The sequence below is a fragment of the Rattus norvegicus genome, chromosome 9 (assembly GCF_021556685.1).
Source record: "Rattus norvegicus strain SHRSP/BbbUtx chromosome 9, alternate assembly SHRSP_T2T, whole genome shotgun sequence".
Lineage (NCBI taxonomy): Eukaryota > Metazoa > Chordata > Mammalia > Rodentia > Muridae > Rattus > Rattus norvegicus.
In genome coordinates this window covers 121,124,860-121,145,966 of record NC_141542.1, presented here as the reverse complement: position 1 = coordinate 121,145,966, position 21,107 = coordinate 121,124,860, and the positions used below count along the sequence as shown (strand labels likewise).

General features: G+C 47.6%; 1 protein-coding gene and 2 pseudogenes across 2 annotated transcripts in view; 2 read left to right on the top strand and 1 right to left on the bottom strand.

Annotated features, from left to right (window-relative positions):
- The window catches only part of Ddx11l1 (DEAD/H-box helicase 11 like 1), a gene marked incomplete in the record, with an annotated part of 107,737 nt that overhangs the window by 31,644 nt on the left and 54,986 nt on the right, over positions 1 to 21,107 (top strand).
- On the bottom strand, positions 1,784 to 2,655 carry LOC148003889 (spindlin-2-like; annotated as a pseudogene). The gene has a single exon (XR_015629825.1). The product of XR_015629825.1 is annotated as a spindlin-2-like (transcript).
- Positions 14,893 to 16,528, top strand: LOC148003888 (putative sperm motility kinase W pseudogene; annotated as a pseudogene).

Genomic DNA, 21,107 nt, shown 5'->3' with positions numbered 1-21,107 from the left:
GTAAGTTAAACAACAGTTTGTGGCAGTTAGGGTTTGCCCATCCCCCAGAGTGCTATCCACCAATCCCCTTTCTGCAAGGGGGCGGGCCTATCAGCCTCCCTTCCTTCTTCATTCTCTGTCCTGGAACATCCACTGCCTGGTGAGGACCAGTGTACAAAATACAAGTGTGTCGTAGGCTACTTTGCATCGATGTGGCAGACACTATGACCAAAAGCAACACAGGGCACACAAGCTTTATGAGGCTCATGTGTCCTGATCCTTGGCCGTCTTTGATGAGAAGTCAAGGCAGGAACTCCATCAGGGCAGGAACCTGGAGGCAGGAAGTGAAAGAGAGCCTTCAGAGGAGGGCTGCTGACTGTCTTGCTAACCTGACTGTCCTTCTTAGGACATGCTGCCCAGTAGTGGCGGATCCTCCAGAGGGCTATGATCCTCCCATACCTGTCACTGAGGAAGACACCACATCATTCCTGTAGGCTATGTGATGCAGGCATTCTCTCAATCACACTTCCCTCCTTTCAGATGTCTCCTGCTTGTGTTGTTGACAAATGGACCAGCACAGGGTCAATGGTCACCATACAAATGGAAAGAGCAGGACTAGGACCAGGTGACATGTCACCAGAGGTGAGAACTCAGGTAGAATGTCTAAGTTTCAGAAGCAGCTGGCTGTCCCTTGTAGCTCTCAGGACCTATTTGAGGCAGACGTGAGGGCCTGGTGGATTGCACTGGAACTCAGTGCTCACTAGGTGGAGTGGATGTGTGTGGCACAGCCTGAGAGAAGCTATGACTCTGACCTGCCTGCTACAGAGAGCCCTAGGCAGAGAGAGGCCCTGACTGCTCCTCACTCCTGTCAGTGAAATGGTCCCTAACCTGCAGGGACCAGGAGAAAGTTGAATGGGTGAGGTCCTGTTGCAGTCTATTTTGACATGCACTTGGCTTAACTAGGACTCAGAGACCGGGTGTCTCATCCTAAATTGGCAAGGACGTTCCTCTTACGTGCCCGGGTGAAGAGCACAGCTTTGCTCTGGAGTCCAGTCATGAGTGTGGCTGAATGACTGATCAGTGCGTGCAAGTTCTAGCCAGTGTGGTTTCTCCCCCTGATGTTTACAGCCTGACACTGATCATGGACATACACCTCCCACCCAGGCTAGCTAACCCCTCCTCCCGTGCTGTACCAATTAAACAGCCTGAGATTCCTGGCAGCCACAGGCACACTTAGAGTTCCCAGCTGTTCCCAGCTTCACTTTCAATGTGACTTTCCTTCATTTCCTCAGCAGCTCAGGAGAGCAGCCTGAGTCAGGTGACCCTATGGACATACCCTTAGGAACCTATACCCTCTCCCTAACCCCTCAGAGGGCTGACTGGTTGTTTTGTTTTGAGACAGGGATTCTCTGTGTAGTCCTGGCTGTCTTGGAACTCCCTCTGTAGACCAGGCTGCCCTCAAACTCTGAGTTTCACCTGCCTCTGCTTCCTGACTGCTGGACCTAAGCTAAGGCCTGTACCAGCCGCACCGCCCAAGCTGCTGTGTTCTTAAGGGCAAGCCATTGACTTTGTAGGATCCCAGGAAGCCAGAGAAGGGAAACAGATGAACTGGCAGCTCTCCTGCTAGTCAGAACTCCCCGCACCGGGCTTAGCAGTCCAGATGCAATCCATGGAGCAGGCTGCAGAGTTGAGACACCCAGTTATACCCACAGGACCCGGGTCCTAGTTTGATTACTGTTTGATTTCCCACATGTAATGAAATGCTCTACTTTCTTATTTTTATAATTAATGAATGTATTTCTTAGCAAATACAATTTCAACTTTATTTCCAAAGAAATTACAACTTTATCTTTATTTATACAGCTGTTTGACGCTTTGTGAAATGCTTAGAAGTGTTTTGCCAAGTCACAATATCTTCAAACTTAACTAAGTACACACTGGGCTCGGCTTCAGCCTGGTTTATGACCACGCCAATTCTCTTGGAGGCATCGTCTTTGGTGTGTCCCACATGTTTGCCTATCAGGGCATCCATAAGCTCAATGTTGATGTCTAAAAGAGGCAGCTTTCTGCACCCTGCCAAAATAAAGAGGTCGCCCTCTATATAGTCTTCTAGAAGCTGGTACATGTACAGCACAGGATCTTTCTCATATGTTATATAAAAGCTGGCATCCAAGATAGGAGTTTGGCCCAGGACCATGCCCCTGCAATCACCCTCATCGCCATGCTCACCCTCAAATACATGTTCCACTGCTTTGCCAATGATGGCATCAAGAAGGCTGGTGTCAGTGACTTGGGATGATGCTACCCTGTCAGAAGGAATTTTAAGGCACAGTACCCTCTTGTCTTCGTTAAATTCCAGTCCACAGACACAGTCAATGCCATCGCATTTCAGCAGGTGGAGAGAGGTCTTTACAGCCACCTGATCCAGCACAGTTCCTTTCCGCTGTGTGATGGGCTCATGTCCCTCCTTCTGCCCGGGAGAAATTCTGCAGCCCATGACGTTCCTTCGGGTCGGGGTTGGAGAAACTTTTCCTCTCCCTGACCAGCTCTCTTCTTGGCCAACTTTGCGCTTCCCATGTTCTGTTCTGCAGCTTTGCTGGTGTGCTGCCCTTCTGCTTCCTGGGTCCTGGAGGGTTCCAAGGTTCTTCCTAGCTTGTACTGTCTTCCTGCCTCTGGGGATAGAGGCTGTCGGAGGGGGCTCCAGATACCTCTGCTAAAAGCCGGAGTCGAGGGCATCCAACCTAAGGACTGCTCCACACAGAGCTGAGAAGGAGGATTAACGATTTTATTAAACTTTTTGTCCCATACAACTCAGGGATTTGTAGAGTACAACTTGGGAACTTTTTAACATATGCTAAGAATTCAACAGCCATTGGTATGATTATCTCACGCATTGCAAACATGATTCCAGGAGATTTTCAAAACTTGTAGCTGTGCCTGAAGGAACTCTCATCCCCCACACCGGTCACCTTTCCCTGTCTAACACACCACCCCTTCATGAGCACTAGCATGTCTGATCAGTATGAATTTGATTATAGCTTTCACTCTTTAATTACCTTTGCTTGTGTGGCTGTGGTTCTGTGTACATGTGTGTGCACACGTGCATTTCTTCATGTGTGTATGTGCGTTGGTGTGCTGGGCACGCACAGTAAGGGTCAGGGTTAGAGGGAAGTGTTGATGGTGAGCTCTCTCCTTCCACCCTGCTGCTCTACAGTCCCCATTGATATTGTTGGGTCATATATTAGCCTGGCTGGCCTTGGAGATTTCTTTCAGTTCTGTTGTCTCTGCCTCAGGCTTTGCCGTGTTTGCATATTTTACTTTACATTGTTTGCTACTCAGTAAGCCTTTTATTTTTGAGGAATCTTGGGATGTTGTATGGGTCTTTAGGCTAACACACCTACCCTCATTATATCCTTGCTCTCGTTTAGCCCTGGTTTTTTTTTTTTTAATTATGTTGTATTTTAGGTTTCTTCTTGAAAACCAATTGAACGAAATGTGCTCCTTGTGTTTGCGTGTGTGCATGCAAGTTTGTGTGTACCTATGCATGGATTACACCATAGTTCCATCCTCTTCCCAGTGGCCTGTTCACTTTCCTGAACCTCATAATGGGTTTCCTTCCAAGCCCAACTATTTCCTCACTCCGATGTTGTGTCATACACAATACATTCGGTGCCTCCTCTTCTCGCCCACAATATCTCTTACCTTCCCCTCTCAGAACTTGTCCACTCTTGCTTTTTCTGTCTTAAGATTGACACAAAACGGTAGGCACACAGATGAACACAAGCACACTAAAGCATACACACACACACACACACACACACATTTCTGTTCCTGAGACTGGCTTATTTCACTTAGCATCTTGATCTCCATGTCGACACACGTCCTGCTTATCTCAATTTCCTTCACATGTAATGATGTGACAGTGTTGCTGATTTCTCATCCCCTCCCACATGTTTGTGCTCATCCTGTCGGTTCCCTTCTGAGCCATAGTGAACAGGGCAACCATGAGTCTGGATGTCTGATGATCCCTGCCTTACATTGACGGATCAGACAGCAGTCCCCTTTTCCTTGTTCTGAGGAACTTTCATGCTGGCATCCAGGGTCACTTCCCCGGTCTCACTTCCCAACATCAGTGTGTGAGCATCCATGATTCTCCCTGTCCTGCCTGTCATTTGTTGGCCATGGTTTCCTCGTTACCAGTCATGGTGGAGGGGGGACCTGTCACCTCAAACACCTTTAATTCCCTTCCCGGGATGGTGAGGATGCTGAGCACTTGTTGATGTGTCTACCTTTGTGGGTCTTCTTTTGAGGGCCTTCTCTTCAGTTCACTACCCCAAGTATTGATTAGATGCTTTGGTTTTTGTTGTGTGGGGCAGTGGGGGTTGACACTAGACAGAAGACCGGGCAATGAAGTTAGTTCAAAAAAACAAAACAAAAAACTCAGAATTCTCATAATTGCGAACACTAGGCATTAGTTCCAATTCAGGTCAAGGGCTACTGGTTTCAGAACAAGTGACGAAAACATTCCACTAGAAGGATCATGTCACTTGGGACAACACCTGAGGCCCTCCCCCATGCATATAAAGCATCCCAACCTCTCAAGACTGAGCCAAACAGAAGCATCTACCCCTGGATCCCAGTCCATTCCTGGAATGTGTAGGAGGCCTCTGTCCACAAGGGAAAAAGTGCATGAGCTATTTCACCAAGAATCATCCGAGTGCATCTGTCTTATGAGCTATAATACTCTTGGGAACAGTTTTCCCTGAGGAAGCCTTCCTTGCTGGATCTTGGCCAGGCCCAGCGTTCTGGGGAGGCTTCCCTGAAGCTACTTGGCTTGACACTGAGGATGCCATTGGCTGTAATTGCACACCACATCCTTCCACTCCCCTGGTGGCTCTGGCTCCAGTCCTAGGGACATAGTGAAGTGTGTAAAATGCTCACTGGGCAAGCACTGGTGAGTCAGAATTCAATACCTTGGGCCCACGTCAGCTTTGATCTATGTTTCTTTGTGGTGGGGCCCAAGTGTGTGCTCTTGGACAACTCTTAGGTGAATCTTAATTCCTCTCCGTGTGTGAGCACAGGGCAGAGTCTTAGGGCGACACTGAGATCCTTTCTCAGCCCCTACTGCTCCTTCACACCAGGAAGTGTCGACCAGGAAATAGCGAGCAAGAGGAGCTGAGGGAGGGGCCTGGCTTAGATGACCACAGAGTACCATCCTTGATAAGACTGCTGAAGTGAAAGTTTTGATTTGGCTTCAAAGAGCAAGAAATCTGAAATCTGAAAGTCAAAACACTTTCTGAATGGCCTTCTAGGGCATCAATGGTAGGAGATCGATGCCGCAGAGTAGGGGATGCCAGGGCAAGGGGTGGGAGGGAGCAGGTGGATGGGTGAGGGAGCATCCTCAGAGCTGCAGGGGGCGGGGGCATGAGATATCGGGTTTCGGGAGGGGAAACTGGGAAAGGGAATAATATTTAAAATGTAAATAAAAATATCCAATCATAGGAAAAAATTACTTTCCTGACACACTCTGGGAATGGTCAGAAGACCAGAGGTCTGATGTTCTCATGTCCCTAGTCCAGCTCATAGGTAGGAGAATACATTGTTGTCCTGTTTGCATTGATCCGTTAGTACTGGAGTTTCAAGAGTTTGTTAGGCACACTGTAGGTGCTGGGACTCCAACCTGGGGCCTCTGCCTGAGCAGCCTGTGTACATAACCACTGCGCTGTCTTGACACCACACCCATATGATCTTACTAAGGATAAATGCAAATGCCAGATTAACTTGTGGGTTATCTTCTGCACATTGATTAAATATGTCCCTACAGCATGGACCAAGGTTACTTTAGTGGATATGAATAGTAGCCCCTCCTTTTTTTTTTTTTGTCCTCGGATTGTCATGGGATGGCCTGAGTTCTCACCATGCCACTCAGAGTGACATAAAATTTAAAGTGTTTTCTTTCTTTTTGCAACATCCAATTAAATGTTTATTTCCTTTTTCTTTTTTTTTTTTTTTTGTTCTTTTTTTTCGGAGCTGGGGACCAAACCCAGGGCCTTCCGCTTCCTAGGCAAGCGCTCTACCACTGAGCTAAATCCCCAACCCCTTATTTCCTTTTTCAAAACATTATTTTTAGTTTCTCTGCCTCTCTTCCTCACTGCCTCTCTGTCTCTATCTGTGTCTCTGTCTTTGTCTCTGTCTCTGTTTCTCTGTCTCTGTTTCTCTCTCTCTCTCTCTCTCTCTCTCTCTGTGTGTGTGTGTGTGTGTGTGTGTGTGTGTGTGTGTGTGTCTGTAAGCTATGCATGTACGTGCAGGCACTTATGTTGACCAGCAGAGGGCTCTGGATCACCTAGAAGCTGGAGTGACTCATGATTGTTAGTCCCTGGGCATGAGTGCTGGGAGCCAAGGAAGATCATCTCCAAGAACAAACAGTCCAAGCTCTCAACCGTGAGCCCTTTCTTCAGATGGCCCCACTCTGCTTCAAGAGTAGCTATTGATGAACTGCACTTTACCATGCAGGGATTCGTCAGGACGTTCCCCTCAAGAAGAACCAGTTAGGCTCTGACTAAATACTACGTAGGTCTTTAGCAGGAAAGACTTCCCAAAAAGGACACTCACTGTTCTAGAAAGTGGCACTGAAGTGTACAAATGATCACTTTTGAGAAATGAAAGAACTGACTGCAGCACAGAGCAGAGTGACCTCAAAGTGAAGCCAGAGGAGAGGGTACGAGGCCGACATGTGTCCCACACTGCAGACCTTGCTGCCTGAGTTGAGCCTGTGCGAACTTCGATCAACCATAGATCTGATTATTGTTGTTGCGGTGGGGTTTTTTTTTTTTGCAACTCATAGAATTTCTGCTTGACGCAAAGGGGCTTTCTTCCTGAGTGTTAGGACTGAGAATCTAGGACCAGGAGAGACAATTGTAGACAATCTAGGACCAAGAACAACCTGGCCTAGAGTGTTTCCTCAGCCCACCCAATTGTTTTGCCAGAGAAACAACAGTACATGTGCTGTTCAGGCCAGCTGCTATGCCAGGAGCAAGAGTCAGATTTGCCTCAGGAATGACCCTGCCTCTACCATGCTACTTGGTTGATAGCCATGCCGTAACCACTCGCGGTATTCAGTGGTTACAACCTCAGAGATTGTTCCCCAAAAACTTCGGCTACAGAGACATCGGGGATACGAGGTCTGCAGCTTTCCAGAGACTCAAACCAAGCAAGACATGCAGATGGCAAGCCACAACAGGTAACATGGTGACTGGGTCAGACCACAGGATGGAAACACAAGCTAGGAAGAGTCAACGCCTCCCTGAAGGTAATCAGTGGGAAGGCTCACCTGGCTACCCTGTAAGAGCAGACTTGCACACTTTCAACCAGGGAGCACGACCTTTGCTGACCTGACTTCTTGTGATTGATGCTTGGGGTTCATGCTCCTGATAGTGATCTGCCAGAACTTCCCTCTCTCTGGAAGGAGCCCCTTGGCCACATATGGCAAGACAAACAGGAAAAGCACTGTCAAAGGACCACCTGCCACATGTGCCCAGATGTTCCTCTTTCAACTGGGAGAGCTGAGGGCATTGTCCCAGTCCTGGGCTCTGAGGATACTTGAGGCCCAGTGCCCACAGGGGAACAGTCCCTAAGTTGGAGAACACAGGAGCCAGCTGCCCTCTGTTCCTGTCTTCTGCCTTTCTGCTTGCTTTCGCCTTGCTCTGGAATATGACCCTCAGGGAATGTGTCTGTCTATCTCAGACTGTGGCACCTGGGACATCAAGCCCAGAGTGAAAGCTCTGTCCTGGCTGCTATCCTCTAGTGAGTCCATTCCCTGAGCACGCGTTAGGTAGGGAAAACTGCTCCTGAGACCTTGTCCAGTTTGGAGCCAACCAGTCTCTGGTTGTCTTTTTTGCAGGAAGTTAGGGAGCTCTGGGATGCTCTGTCTTCTTGTGCCTTAGCCACGTTCACCAAAGTCAGGATGTCTGGACTCCATGGAATGGGCCTACATAGAAATCACGCACATATGTGCATTCGCACTCACACTGGCACACGCACACGTTCATACACACACACACACACACACACACACACACACACACACACACACACATCCAAACTTGTCGCCTCAGAGAACCCAACCTCTGTCTACCAGTCCTTTTCCTGATGTTTCTCCAGGACACTTTCAGAGGCCCAGTGTCATTACAGGCATTGACTCAGCTGGAGCACTGGTTCAGCCTTCCACATCTGCTGAGCTCTGCATCCTCTCAAAGGGCTGAGTGACAGGGCACAGGTGAGATTAATGAGCACTCAAGGAGTCCCACGACTGAAGGGTTCATTCTCAGCACTGCATGGTTGTGGATGCAATTGATGAGGTGATCTTTTTTGAGGTTTGCTGTCCGCCTAACATTCTGTCTTTGTTTCTGTTATGATCATGATCCACACTTAATGTCTGACTTGTAGACATTTGAGTGCCGAATGAAACCACTAACTGGTTGTGTGTAATCCTAGTCTCTAGTCAGCCACCTTTATCCATAATTAGGGGATGAGACACCTCTGCACCGGTGCAGAGACCCTCACACACAGCACAGCAGGTGGTGGGGTTGTCCACCTAAAGATGTACATTCACAGGTCCCCTCCTCAAATGAGGCTTAAGTCAGGACCCTGAGTCGATTTACCTTAGATTCAATTCAAGGAGTTGGAGGAGGGACAGAATATCAGTGGGAAATTCTGTGCTCTTAAAGCCTTGGGTTCTAAGCAAAGTTGGGGTGGCCTTGGTTATATCTTTGCACCTTGGAAGGAAGTAGACTTACACTGAGAGAAGGCAAGAGAAGTGGATGGTTTTGGTCAACTTGACACAGAGACACGAGGAGAAAAAAATTCAACTAAGAAATTACCTCCACTTTTCTTCCTGTGGTCACATCCATGGGCTATTTTCTTGGTCCCTGAGGAGTTCCATAAAGACCACTGTGGGCAGCACCACTCCTAGGCAGTGGTTCTCTGTCATACAAGAAGGCAAGCTGAGGAAGCCAGGGAGAACAAGTCAGTGGGTAACTTTCTTCCATTTTTCTTGCCTCTGATCCTGCTTGACTCCTTACCCTGACCTTCCTCAGTGAAGGGTTTCACTGGGATGCCAATTAAACCGACCATTTCCTCCCTAACCAAGGCTTTGGCCCTGGTGTTGATCACAGCGGTAGAATTGAAACTGGGACAACAAAGAGCCAAAGGCAGTCCCATGCACATGGATTGCTGCGGGACATTTGATTAAACTCTTAAACCTTGAAACCAGAGACTGCGCATTTTTCTTGAATAATGTGTTCCTAGTTGTGGTATGGCTCAACCTTAGTTCACACCTTTAATCACAACAGAGAAGGTAAAGTACAGAAAGTAGCATCAGGTTTAACAGTTCCATCTAATTGAGTGGCAGACGAAGTGATGAATCTAAGAGAAATTTAACACAAGCATATACGCCTCACTCGCACAAGAAGAGAGAGGAAAAAGAGCTACTTAAAAGAGAGCAGTGCAGAGAGAGAAATGACAAGGAAGCAGTTTTCCTGGGTGAGTTTATAAAGAGGAAGAACCAAGAAGGGGTGAGCTACTTCCAAGAAATTCTTAGAGGCTGAAAACATTCTAGGCCTAGATAGGAGCATGTGGAGGCTCCAAGCTTCTAAGACGAGGCTTAAGCTATCGTCGGAGTCTACAATTACACTAAGAGAATGAACAATGCATTTGCAGGGGAGGAAAAATGCAACACCCTAGTCCATTGCTTGAGGGGGAGCAGGTCCTGACTCTGAAGGAGACTATGAGGAGGACCAGGGATTTGGATCAGGACAGAGTGGATCTTTTATTGGGTCCCTTAGTCTCCCAAGTCCTTATGAGCTAGTCAATGACGCGAAGACAAACCTGAGCGTGACCTCTGGTTGAGCATGAGATCCTGTCCCACAGTCAGAGCAGTGTCTCAGGGAAGTAAGAACTGGGAAAGAAAACACATTTTTCCCAGAAGCAGACAAGACACTGAGGCAGTTCTTCGGGAGGTGTCCTGACATTTCCTGAAAAACCATCTGAGAGCAAGCCAGCACCCAAGGTCACAAGGGAGAGCTAAAAATCCATTCTCTTATCTGTAAGGAGTCAACTTAGTTGTTTGGCAGGACCCTGTGAGGCGAAGAGGCATGACAGGAGCCTGGAGGGGGGTGCTAAGACACCTCTGTTCTTCTAAGATGAGTATCCACATGCCTACGAGACTCCAGTTGCTGCTGCCGCCTTTCTGGGCATTCCACATCTAATGATGCCCTTTAATATACACTGGAAGCAACATTGTTGGCCAGAACCTGTGAAAGTGGTGTTGACAAAACTCCCTTGTAGAGAGACTCTCCTATGTCTCTGTAGAAGCATCTCCTGCCAATAAGTAGTCATCCGATTGGCTGAGGCAGGAAATAGAAGGGAGATCCACCAGCAGAGAGAGTGGAGGGAGGAAGGGAGGGAAGGGGTAGGGGGAGAGAGGGAGGATCCTGGGACTGAGACAAGAGCAGAAGCTTGGCCCTGAAATCTGAAGATGTTGGACTCCTGAAACTGAGGACAGGTAACCAGAAACGTGGCAGACATTAGCTAGAAGAAACAAGTTATGAAAGGTACAAGCTAGCCTGAGAATGAGCTAGGGCTTACGGCCTCGGCATTTACTCATAAATAAGTCTCAGCATTGTAATTCTGATAACAGAGATGGTGGCTAGAAAAGGCAGCGGTTACTAATGACACACTGAATGTGAGGTTAGAATCCAGGCTTAGAGCCGGAGAAATCTTGGTTGCAAGACAACTTCCCAGGCAAGCAGTAGTAAACCACAGAGAGGCAATGCAGAAGTCACAAGCTATAATAATAATATCACCATCACCACCATCACCATCATCACCATAGCAACAACAACAATACTTTTAAAAACTTGCTGAAAACTTACTGAGAGGAAAGTGCTCTTCTTCTGGCCCCTCAGTGCAGCTCCTGGGTGCTGCTCCTCTAATTGGTGACTCCTGAGCCCATACAGCTGGAGGGTGCAGTGCTGATCAAAGGTCTCTTTCAGGCCACAGCTTTAATGCACTTCCCTGGTGCAGCAGAGCAACTGAGCAGCCTGGGCCTGTCAGAACCCAGCATGCGCCTATGGGAGGAGCCTGCAATGGCCCCTAGACAAAAACAGTGCACTGGAATTCTGAGAGCCTGATCTACCTTCCCAGAGAGGGCAGTAGATACAGGGCATAGAGCAGCTCCAGCCCCTAACTGTCAAGGGCAGCCTGCAGGACCAAGGAGAGATTGTAGCCAGCGGCCATAGACATGTGCTGGCCTCAACAGCCTGCAGAAAAGCAGAAAGGCAGAAGGACTACATATACTACTGTTTTGACTGTGAGCAAGAAGTGACTATGTGCAGGAGTGATTGGAGTTTTCTAGAACAACTTTTATGTTCAGAATGAAGCAGGTGTAACTAAGAGAGGGATGGGAGGTGGAACGCTAGGTCAGAGGCCACAGACAAAGGTGAGAGGATACTTTAAATCAGAATAAAGAGTCTTGAAAGGTTCTGATCAGGAACCTAGAATGAGAGCAGAAACTATCTCCAGAGGAGAAAAATGCACAAAGGCTTGAGGAAGGAAAATGGCTGCCAATACAGGCTCAATATTCTCAGTCAAGAATCCAGATTCTGCTTAAACATGCCACATTAAAGCAGCATCCTATAACAGATTACATGTCTCACTTTGTAAATTTCAAAAATTTAAAACATGCACATATGTTGATATATCATACACTGGTTATACATTCAGACTTCCACACGGCTTCTGCCTTGAATTCTGCAAAGGATGATTCTGAAATTCTACACTTATTACCCATGATGGCTATCTGGGGAATGCCTTCGCAAACTCGACCTGATGATGCCTTAACATGTGTATCCCTTACACAGTTTTAAATACATCGTGGCAGAGAAAACGTCACAGAAGTATGTTACCAACCTACAGGTGGAACAATTATGGAGAGCTCTCACAGGACTTTAAAGGAAGGGCTCATACAACAAAGGAGGAATATGGGATCTCTCAAAGGATAGATTGCATACTGTTTCATTGGGTTTAAATGTTTTAAATGCCAAAGAGGCAGATAAAACACCAGCTAAAAAGCACTAGGTCTTAGAAAGGACTCCGAGTCAGATCAGAATAATATCTGATAACCTCAGAATAGAAGGCAAGAAATGTGGGGCATCAAGGAATAGAATATGCTCCTGCTTCAACAGGAAAAGGGAAACTGTCAGGTCCTTCAAAATTAGTAAATGTCAGAGTTAACTGGGAGAAAACTCCTGAAGATCCTGACTACAGACAAAAAGAAAGTAATCATGAAGACCAACCAAAAGGGTAACGTGATTGTCTGATCCCTCTACATGGGAACAGCACTCAACGGACAGAGACGTGAAGAAGTCTCCAGCCAAGACCTCAGGTGAGCATGGCCAGTAAATCTTGTTGGCCACAGACTCCTCAGGACAGATCCACGCCATTCAAAATGGCATGGGTGAAAACTCACATTAAACTTTGGTTATACAGTCCAAGATTACATTTAAAAGAAAAACCAAAACTTTACCTGCTCATCAAATCCCCCTTAACCGATTGAGCACACCTCGTACCCCATCAGTGTGCGGTTCATGCAAAAGCGTACATTACCTATAGGAGTCTATATACTTACAGTCACCAGTGAAGTAAAAGAAGCCATGAGAAGATCTTCTGTCAGGGTGCTGAGTATGATACTATGACCCTGAGACATATTCATTCTATCAACCTGCTAGGCTCAGCCTCAGACTGCAGCCAAAGCCATTTCATCAAATCCCCTTCTACATCAACTTCAAAGCTGCTGGTTCTAGTTGGTCTGGCCCTTCAGACTGTCCCATGAATGTTTTGATTCAAGCCCCACACTTTCTCAGAAGTCAGAGACTGGACAACTAAAGTTATAGCCAGCTTTCTTAACGCAGGCCGAGATTCCAATTCTTTGGGCACCCACAGGTAAAAGATACCACCAAACAGCAGGAAGCGATGTGCAGAGAATGACACCCTATTCACAAAAGGACAGGGTGGGTGATTTTGCTTATTTATAAGGTAGTATATGTTTGCCATCTTTTAAGGGGGCCTGGGTAAAAGTTGTCAATGCTCCTGATTAGGGTGGAAACAAAGGAAAGGAGTTTAGACTCAGTGATTTCTTTTTTTCCTCTTCCTTTTTCTTTCTTCTATTCCTTTTCCGGTCTCCTAACTAATGTTCAGATGGAAACATGGGTAGAATGTGTGAAAAGAAAACCGGGATATAAAAATAATAGCAATGCACACACACATATGTATATACATATGTATGTATGTATATATGTATGTATGTATGTGTGCATGCATAAGAATACAAGTGTAGATTATGGAATCTATTTTTAGACCAAAGAACATCAACAAGCCAAATAATTTTACATTTGGCCTGGGCTTTGTATCTCGATGCAGATGGAGGATTCTGTTTTGCTGCATTCAACTCTTGTTTAACGTACTGTACCTATGTAATGCGAAATTTTAGTCCTTGTAGGATGGAGACAGAATGCAGTCTAAGGCGGGGACAAATAAGACACAGGGAAGTCGTTGGCCAAGCTCTGCCAAGACAAGGTAAGCAATCTGTCACAACTCCTGCTTCACAGAAAAGTCTGTCAGATATTCTGGGCTGGAAGGCTCAAGATGGATGCTGCAAAGACTCCTGCACACTTTGCGTGACTGTCTGGGCAGTCAACTGTCCCTGTCATTGCTGTAGATTTGGAGTTTCGTGATCTGTACTTCTAGCACACGCAGGCCATTTTACTCCTCAGGTCTCTGATGGGGTTGAAGACTAAGGACATTTGTTTTAAGGCCTCAGGAGATGTTCTTTGGTTTATAAATGCATAGAATATAACAGAATATGCATGTAAATAAATAGAAAATAATTTATTTACAGAAACCCAAACCCAACTGCCAAGATAGGAATAATATTAGAATACTGTTCTTCTAAGGTGGCTAAATACAGTCAGGCTGGACACTGGATTTCACAGTTGTTCCTAGGTACAAAGTTTAGTGACATTAGAGAAATGACCTTTTATAGGACGATAAGGGGGAGATGTAGAGAGAATCACTTCCATAGTCTGTGCAAGAATCACCTGTAATAAAAAGCTGATGGGCTATTAGCTAAGGCCAGAAATAGAAGGTGGAACACAGGGCAGAGACACATAGGACTTTGGGAAAAAGTCAAGACCTGGAGATTCCCCAAAGGCTGAAGAAACCAGAAGCATGAATCTGAGGAGAAATACCCAACCATGTGGCAGACACAGACTAGAGTAAACGGGTTATATAAATTACAAGCTGGTTGGAGAACGGGCCACAGCTTATAATCTGGGCATTTATTCTCAGAGTCATGATTCTGGAAATAAAGAGTCTGGGTAGAAACGCTCCCAGTTACACTTTGTGTTGACTTAGCCTCTCTCTTTGCAGAACACTTGTCCAAAATGCACCTCATTCTTGAAAGTCCAGATGGTTAGTTTGACATATTCACTATCCAGCTACAAAGTCCACTGACGCACTCTGCTGCCTGTAATTGCTAGACTTGTGAATATCTATCTGTCTGATCTGCAGAAGCAGAAGCTCAGAGAGGGCATTCTCATTCTCATGGAAATGAAAGGTCCCTGGGCCCAAAGTGGAAATAGCCACTCTGGGTTATAGCGTGCTGTGCTTGGTCCATTTCTGCCTCTGACCTCACAAAGAGCCACTGTGATAGAAGAATGAGTGTCCTCTCTATAAGGCACTGGGCTGGTCTGTGGTTTTGTCTCTACTGACCAGGTAGCTGTTTTGGGTAACGTGTGAGACTCCTTCCTCGGTGTCTAGTTTGTCAGTTGTCAGATTGAGGACCTCACTTCTGTTCACTGTGTGGTAGTTGTGAATTATTTTATATTAGAATCTGACGTGTGCACCTGAGCACAGTGAATACCTAGCCTCATGGCGAGGCACTCCCAAAAGAAGAGCGTAGGGCGTCAGTATAAGATGCTTTCTTCCATTGACCACGGTGAATTCGGCACAGTGAAACTCGCCTGCCACAGGAAAACCGAGGCCCTCGTGGCCATAAAGACTATACAGATCACAGAGAGGCGCATAAAAAGGATCCTGTCGGAAGTATCAATACTCAAGATGCTACACCATCCAAATATTATTTGCCTCTATCAAGTGCTGGTAACGGCAAAACATGTCCACCTTGTGACTGAGTTTGCTCCTGGAGGAAACTTATATGATTTGATAATTGAAGATGGCCCCCTTCAGGAAGAAGTGGCGAAGAAAAAATTCGGACAGATTGTGTCAGCAATCAAATACTGCCACACACTCGATATTGTCCACCGGGACATTAAACCACAAAACATCGTGGAAGATGAAGACGGGCTCATGAAGGTCATCGATTTTGGCCTTGCAGCACATCAGAGACCTGGCACCTTACTGAGTGGGAAATGTGGGACCAAACGTTTTGCCGCACCAGAGATTTTACTTGGGGAGCCATATGATGGAAAAAAGTCCGATGTGTGGAGTCTGGGCGTGCTGCTCTACTTTATGACCGCCGGGTTTGTCCCCTTCCAAAGAGTTACTGATAAAGATACTGGGGAAGAGATCGTTACACAGACCTATGCTATCCCATCTCACTTTTCTGGGCAGCTCGAAAATCTTATTCATCAAATGCTCACAGTTCCCATAGAGAAGAGGCCCTTCATTGAGGCTATTGAAGAACACCCATGGGTCATAAAGTCTGAACTAAATATGTCACCTAAGACCTACCCAGACACCCAAATAATAGATGTGCTCTGTGGCATGGGGTTTAATGCCAGTGAGATTAGGGAGTCATTGAAAAACCAAAAATTTGATGAACCAATGGGGGCATATTTAATTTTGAAAGAACAAGAAGACAAGAGGGTTGAGTATAGATCAATCACATCATCCAAGCCTCTGAACCTGTGCCCTACCCCATCCCCATCCGAGTCATATCCCTCTGTCTCTGGTCTTCCCCTAGTGAGAAGGGGCAGTGAGCCCAACTTTTGCCCACTCCACATCTGGCCCTCAGGAGAGCATGGGCCTGTTGCCTTGGCACCGTCAAGATACAAGGTGGCCAGAAGTGTCTCTATGCCTCCCATTTCTGTAGATTGTACCAACAAGAAGAGCAGCACTTTTAGCTGTTACCTCCATTCTGGACATGGGAGTGACCCATGTATCTGCAGAAGCCTATTGGAGGATGAATTGCCTGTGCTTCCTGACCAAGACTATGACATTGAAACATCATCTCCCCCTCAGCAGATGGGGTGCTTTGAGAGACTGAGGAACAGCATCAGGGAGTGCCTGTCAAGACTCAGTTGTTTGCCCAGGGCTTGGAAGAAAAGAACCCAGCAAAGATTCTCCAAGAAAGTGGCACCCCTGAAAGAGGCAGGAGGCCAAACCCAATGAAGGGTTAGCAGGCATCAGAGGCGCAATCTCTGCTTTGTGTTGTGTGTTCTCTGTCTTTATTAGTGTCTTCTTGTTGGAAAAAGCAGAAAGGTGTACATTTCTAGGGTCTCCTGGGATATCAGATGCATTTCTACTCCAGCTGGATTAAACTCTGATCCTGGGCTCACCACCTCAAGAGGAAATCCGGCTGGACCATGCCTAGGTGCTATCTGATGCAGCTACACTAGCAGTAATCAGCAAGTGCTATGGGTACTGCCAAGGTGAAAGGGGATGTGTGGAGCTGTTGTCCATGGGGAATATATTCTGATAGAGACTCTGCTTGGGGACCCAGAGCCTGGCAGAGTGACTATGGTCAAACACAAAGGGGCCACCTGAGTGTCCCCCTACATTTGCACTGGACAGGCAGAGTGTGCTGAGCCCTGTGAAGCCTCACATGGTTGCTTGGATGCCTACATGGGGAAGCTGAGCTGGATGCCCACTTACTGAGTATCGTGGGTACCCTATCCAGTGGAGATGGTTTCAGTGTCACCACAGTGGCATGCAGACCCTTGGCATACCATTCCATGCTGGTCTTTCCAAACTACTCCTACTCAGGGCAGACTAGGTGGCAGAGGATCTTCACGGCCACCAGGCTCAAGGCAGCAATGCCTCACAGTGATTCCATCAGGACACTGACCCCTGGCCTTCTCAACTCTCCCTTCTTCTCGTCATCACAGGTGAACCCAACAGAGGCCTGCTCAAGAGCAAGTAAGGAGCAGAGATGGGAAGCATCCCACCACAGCACTGCTCTGCAATCCATTCAATGCCTGTGCTGCCTTGGGCAATTCCTGTGAGGCCACAGGACAGGCTAAGGGATGCCCATCCAACATCCCACCCCTGTGCATACCTAGGAAGCACCTTGATGGCTTCTCACACTAACCAGGCTCCCTTGGGTCTACGCTTAAGCTCCAGCAGCTTGTGAACTTCCCATTGTCCTGTGAGTCCCCCCTGGGAGACGTAGGACATAGTATATGGCTAACAGCAGGAGGCTCTGAGGATATAGGAGATGGGCATCAGTTGTGGGAGCATGAATGGACTCCAGGATCTGACCCAGAACCAAGTCCCAGGAATGCTCAAGCTGTGGACATGAAAGGCTTCTGTCTACAGTGAGTGTGTGGTGAGTCTACATTGCAGAAGGACCACACACAGAGGTTGAGGGAATACAAAGTAAAAGGTCAGCCGCCATGCAGTTCAGTCAGCCTGTGTGAGCTGCTTTCCTGTGGGAAGGGTTGGGGCAGGCACACAGCACATCTGTCTCTCTGAGCCCAAGAAAGCTGCAAACCTTGTGAGTGAACCTCAATGGCTTCAGTGACTGAGAAACAAGAACTTTCTGACCATCTTTCTGACACTCAGTCTTCCACATCTGAAGAGCCTGGAGGAGGGTCTCCTCTTATGTGTCAGAGGGTAGCCTTGTGACCAATGTCACTGGGTTTCCTTGGGATGTTGTTCCCAGGCTGTGGGCTGTTTGGCACGTCAGGGCTTGGTGTCCGAGCCATCTGGCTTGCTCTTTGCTTTCTGGGCTGGGCCTGCCCATGTGCTCCCTCTACAGTCACCTGTGCCCACGTCATTGCTGGAGTTGTCCTCTTTCACGGGCCCCACTTCACTCTACTTAAATGCTCGAGACTTCCAGTGTGAAAGCGGGGTCTAAGATCCAATCCCGTGTTCGAGGCTGACTCTGTCAGGCTGTGATCAGTGCTCCCGTCAGAAGACATTCACAAAACCTGTGCTGTGTGCAAAGCCCTCACTACTTGCTGGATCCCGGGATCTTTAGGCCTGAAGACCTACCTGTCGCCAGCAGCAGACATACTGGCAGAGTCCAGGAAAAACAGGAAGATAAAAATGGTGGCGTAGGGCCACATGGAAACATCTAACAAGGTAAGGGACAGAGAGAATGCATGGTAGTCCAGAGAGCGAGGAGACACATCTGTGAAGGCCACAGCCGGTCAGAGCCTGGGAGGGAAGAATGGAATGGACAGAGGTCCATGGGAGAAGCCATGTGACATGCTGCCAGCCTGAATCCCTGGACATGATGGTGTCTTTCTGTGACAGTGCAGTGTTTGTGGTCACCCAAGGGGAAGCTGTTTGTACGTCCACTTCAGGTGAAACGTCCAGAAACTCGTAATAGTGCTCAGGCTCTGGCGTTCTTGATGTCCACACGAGGAAAATACCCAAAGGGTTCTTGCCCTGTGCCTGAGGATCAGAAAACACAGTTCTGAGAGGGGTCAGAACTGTGGGAAAGAACAGGGCCAACTAGAAACGGGGATCATAGTGGCATCCCAGAATCTAGAGGCTCTGATCCAGCTGTGGGGCTCCACCCTCTCTCACTTATACCTGTAGGTGTGCCAAAGCCAGTGGTGATTCTAGTTAAAACGTGTCACCAGGACCTGCGTATGCTTCCCCTCCAACTCGAAGGATCTGTAACGTGAGGTAACTACTTCAGTGTCCTAGGTATTTCTACGTCCTCTAAGATGAAAGTTTCCAAGATAGACAGTGTATTGATCAGGCTATTTCTCTCCTGTCTCATCAGCCAGCCCTAATCTCTCTAGAATTCCCCCGCTGAGGCATTAGTACAGTAGGAAGCTGCCACAAGGCTTCTGGGATGAGGTTGCCTGAGGCTGAAGCCAAAATCCGACAGGTGTGTGCCAAGTCCTCCTTGCTCCATGGTTGTCATGAACACAAGAAGCAACAGGTCCTGTTTGGCTCTCCAAGAAAGTGTTTCTTATCTTCACACGCATGCCTATAACTACCCTGAAAGAAGTCAAGAGTAGTAACTGAAGGTAGGAATTTAGAAGCAGGAACAAGAGTAGAGACCATGAAGGGTTCTTTTACTGGCTTGTACACCATGCTTTCCTTAGCATGCTTCATATTGCCCAGCTGAGCTACCATCCAGACTGGATTAAACACAGTGAGAAATCATGAAAATGTACTGCAGACTCACTTGTCAGTCTGAAGATGGTATGTTCTTAAGGTTTTCTTCCAGAATGACATTCACCTGACTAAATAGTCAGAAACTTGTCCAACACAGTTGGCAGAGGCAATCACATCCTGGCAGGGCAGACACTTCAGGGTGTAAGGTGTCCTCACTCTTGGAACACTAATCGGCCTGACCTTACCTCCTGTCATATTTTCACTCAGGCCTCTTTATCAGGTGACTCAGCTGCTCACCCCCACCCTCCAATCAATTCTATCCTCCATTTGTTTCATTTCTGGGGTTCATGACTGCTGTCCTCATCTGCAGAGGATGGTCATGGATTCCCTATGGAACCTGAGTTTGCACAGGACATAGAGGGTCCGGACTCTCCCTATCCCAGAGTCAGCATGAGACGAAGCCCAATGGCACATGTGACCCCTTTCCCTCACCGCCCTAAAGGACGTGCTGTTCCATTAGCTTCCTGACACACAACTTGCTGACCTCCAGTAGTCGATGGCCTTGGCTATTCTCGATGGCCACTGCATGTCTCAAGGGCAGGCTTTAGTCATTCAGGACAAGGCAATGGCCCATCAGTTCTCCCATCTCTGCATTTCCCCAGTGTCCTTCCCTCCTGAGCGCTTTGGCTCTTACCAGAGTTGTAATCTACACAGGGGTATCTCATGCAGTAGGAAGTTCTCAGCAAAGGTGGGCTTGCCCTTGTCCATGGTACCTGGGGTTCCCTCACCTTGCATCTAAGGCCTTCCCTCCTCTGCTTCTCCTCTGCAGATGACGCCTCCGTCCTACAGGAGCTGGTGCATGTGGGGTCAGGAAGGACATAGCTCTCTGACGATGAGGGCAGGTGGTCATTACTGCAGAGGATCACATCTCAATACCAACGCTGAACTGGAAACGCAGAGTAAAACCCTCCTCCCTGAGCAAGGTATGCAGGAATATGTGAGGCTGTTGTTCACAGGAACAAATGTCCAGGTGGAATATAATGTGATGGTGTGGTGCCCGGCATAGGGACAAAGATCAACGCTCTAATGGGCCACCTCAGCATCTCCCTGGGGTTGAGAAGAACACCCAGTGCTGAGCTCCATCAGTGTATCAGTGTGGAGCGTCACCCTCTGGAGAAGTGGGAGAGACTGGACTCCCACCACAGTGGACTGCATTCTGGCCAGTAAGACAGCAACCAACCCAGTAAGGCAGTGTGTGGACAATGAGACAGAATTCTCTACATGGACCCAAGTCACAAGAGAGGGCCTCTTTGTCAGCTGCCAAAAGCATTGGTAATCAGGGAACAAAACCTGAGCAGATGCCCTCAATGCCTCTATCCCAAGGATAAATGTCACCCATCCTCATAGACACTTAAGCAGTGTTCTTTCCTCCTCTTCCCCCATTGGTTCTATCTCCTATCAAGGTAAAGACATTTCCTTCCCGTGGTCAGAGCTGAGTCTTGAATTACTGTGAAACATGCTGCTGTGTGCACCAGGATCCTGCCTGAGAGCAGCATTCACACCCAAATGGTCAGAACCCACAAGTAAAGGTGAAGGAGGGGACAGGTGTTCTGGTGACCTCAAACACCACCAGGATCCCCGAGGCTCACCTTCTCCAGATGTCAGGTAACACAATTGAAAAGAGGATCTGGACCTCTCTGTGCTCAAATGTCTGTATGGACATGCAGGACTGCACAGGCTCTGGAAGACTTTTT